At 27.5% G+C, this 3,116-nt stretch overlaps 1 long non-coding RNA gene across 1 annotated transcript; it reads left to right on the top strand.

Moving 5' to 3' along the window:
* On the top strand, positions 1-1,012 carry LOC129884793 (uncharacterized). Its single transcript, XR_008765982.1, has 3 exons — positions 1-81; positions 677-746; positions 925-1,012. It is a non-coding gene; the product is annotated as an uncharacterized LOC129884793 (long non-coding RNA).
* Positions 1,013-3,116: the final 2,104 nt, after the last annotated feature.

The raw sequence follows: 3,116 nt of genomic DNA, 5'->3' as shown, positions 1-3,116 counted from the left end.
AATGGCTACGATCACCTTCTAAAGAATACAATTTTCACGACAGTTTAGAAGAAGTCCAGAACATCGAGCAAGTTGATGAAGGTATTGTTAATTGGTTTATTGTTTATTCTATAACTTTGACATTGCTTAGTACATTGTTAATTGGTTTATTGATTTATTCAAATCATAGTTTATTTGCATCTCTTGTACATAGATGCATCATAAGGAAAGCAGACAAATAGTTCCATACTGGTATAACTTTGCTACTGCCTTAGTGCTACTGCAGATAGTTCCATACTTTGCTACTGCCTTAGTGCTACTGCAAATAGTTCCATACTGGCAATACTTCATGATATTAGACTCTTGTTTTTCTGCACAATGACCAAACCTTGTTATTATTCTGAAGCTAAATTCATCAAATAATCAGCAGATTACTAAATAGGCTCCTACATGCTGCAGGCATCATACAGTTTTTGGTAAGTAAATTGCTTTTTCCCCGTAAGTTGGTCCTTTTAAACTTGAGAAACTTTGATAAAATATTGCACTGTCTACAATATATTCCTGTACCTAGTCAATCAATTAACTAATAAGAATTTTCGGTTTGCCTTGTACTTTAGACCTTAATGTGTTATTAAAGTGTTACAGATTTGTTTTTTTTTTCTTATTTTTGTTATTAATTTATTCATTTTTCTTGCAGAGTATCGAGACTCACCTTTGAAAATTAATTAGCCAATTTCATTCACGATGCACCATCTGTGTGAGAATTGGTATGTTAATTGATTACACTATTCTTTTACAAAAGTTAAAGACTTCTTCTACAAAAAGTTGTTTTGTAAAGCTCATTTTTTTTTAGTTATGAATTGGCTGGCATTTATTCATGATGCACCTTTGGAAACCTTTATATCTCCTCTAGAGCTATATTTGACTTAACTTTTTATTTTGCAGATAAGAAAATAGAACCAGATATGCAGATTGCTTCCAATATTATGTTTATTGAGTTTAATTGAGAGATGAAGCAACTTCAGTTGTAATAGTTTAGATGATTTAGAGTATACTCAAACTCTAAGGTGGATTTTTGTTTTTGTGACATCTAACATATCATTTTGTCTAAAGCTGTAGTTGCTTAATTTTATGGAAGAAACTATATTAGTTTTTATTTATGTGTGATTAAGTTAATTGGCAGAAGTGGTGAACATTTGGGTTCATTATGGCTATTTGACATTTTAGTTATATTATAAAGTTAAAACTTTGTTTTGCCTCCGTCTATAAAAAACCCGAAAACCCCGAAAAACTCGAAAAACCCGAAAAATCCGAGAAAAATTAATATTGAAAAACCCGACTTGTATTGGTTTGGTTTGGTTTATAGATTTAATAACCCGACACAAATGGTTTGGTTTGGTTTGTAACAAATCCGAACCAATTCGGTATATGTACACCCCTAAATAGGGCTATACACTAATAGAAAATATGAAATTGATTTATCAATAATGCCTAGTTAATTCATTGCTAAAAAACTCCTAACTAATTGATTTTTCTTGTAATTCATCACTAATCCACAACTAAATGAAATTGGCATGGAATTTTTGTTGTGCTACAAATTTTTGTTGCTAATTTCTTATTTTCTAATAGTTAATGTAAAAACCATCTATATATGTGCATGAATTAGCCGAAAAGAGAAAACATAAAAATATTATATTTTTACCTTCAATATAATTCTGTAATCTATCTTAATTACTTGGTTCTTATTATAATAGGCTACGCACTTATGTTGTTCCTCAATAGAAGAATATATATGTCAATCGTGTAATGCTTACATGAAAATTAATGGAAAGATTCTCAAAAGGAGGAGGGAAGTACGAGAACCCAATCATCTAATTTATATGTGTGAATTTTGACATATATCGTTCAAGTTTTATACATTAAATTTAATATAATTGAAATGTGAATGAAAAAAAAATAGTTTTCTAAAAAGAATTTTATATTTTTTTTATATATTTTAAAATAATTTAATTTTAAACTATTTATTTTTTGATAAAGTAATTTAAAATTTCTTACTTTATTTTTAATGAAATGATCTATAATCATATCATTTTCTATTAAGTTTTAAAACAACAATTTTTTAAAATTTTCTTTTTTAAAAAAAAAATTCATGGTACCAGCTACCACCACATAAATTAAGAGGAATAAGATATAAATCAATACAGTTTATAACTCAAAATATAAGAGCTTAAGAAAATCGTAATAAAATAAGAAAGTATTTTACTCTTCAAATAATGACATTATCACATAAATTAAGAAGAAAAAAAATGAAAATATTGCATAAATAACGATATCCGTGCATGATTAAAACAAATACATACATTAAAAAATTAAAATAATGTGAAATGAGTTTGTTAGATATGTTATTGTTTTAACAAATTGATGATAAAACAAATACATACATTAAAAAATTAAAATGATGTGGAATGAGTTTGTTAGATTTGTTATTGTTTTAACAAATGGATGATTAGGATGGTTCTTTATGATATATGAAATTTATGTTTCAAATTTGAACCTATTTGGAATAGATTTAGATTTGAAATTTAAAAAATAAAATTATTTTTTTTCTTGAAAAACATTCCAGACGCATACGCCTCCAATTTAGCCAATTTTAATATTTATGTAAGTTTCCATTTTAATATGTGTGTTTCAGTATTACTTAAATATTTATGGATTTGAAAAGTCTCCCATTTCATTTGAAACGTTGGTAAACAACCTTATTGCCCAATGGATCTGGATTTAGCCCAATGGATCTGAATTAGCCCAAAGAGTTGAGCCGGCCCAGAAGCAGAAGTAGGGACTTGGTCCATTATATATTTGAACTTGTCACTATTAGGAAATATTGTACACTTTCCTTGGGTTAGCTACTATTCACGTGTCGGTTTGGATCGGTTTTTGATCAAAATTAAAATTAAATCAATTTAATTAATTTTAAAATTATTAAAACCAAATTAAACCAAATAAAATATACATCCATCGGTTAGGTTGTTATCTGTTTCGAATTTTATTTTATTTTATTTCAAAAAGTTGCATTATATTCATCTTCCAACAAAAAGTTACAGGATAATCTGAGGGAGGTTACAAGCAGTGAATTACTC

This window comes from Solanum dulcamara, chromosome 4 (genome assembly GCF_947179165.1).
Source record: "Solanum dulcamara chromosome 4, daSolDulc1.2, whole genome shotgun sequence".
Classification (NCBI taxonomy): domain Eukaryota; kingdom Viridiplantae; phylum Streptophyta; class Magnoliopsida; order Solanales; family Solanaceae; genus Solanum; species Solanum dulcamara.
This window is presented reverse-complemented; position numbering and strand designations above follow the sequence as displayed.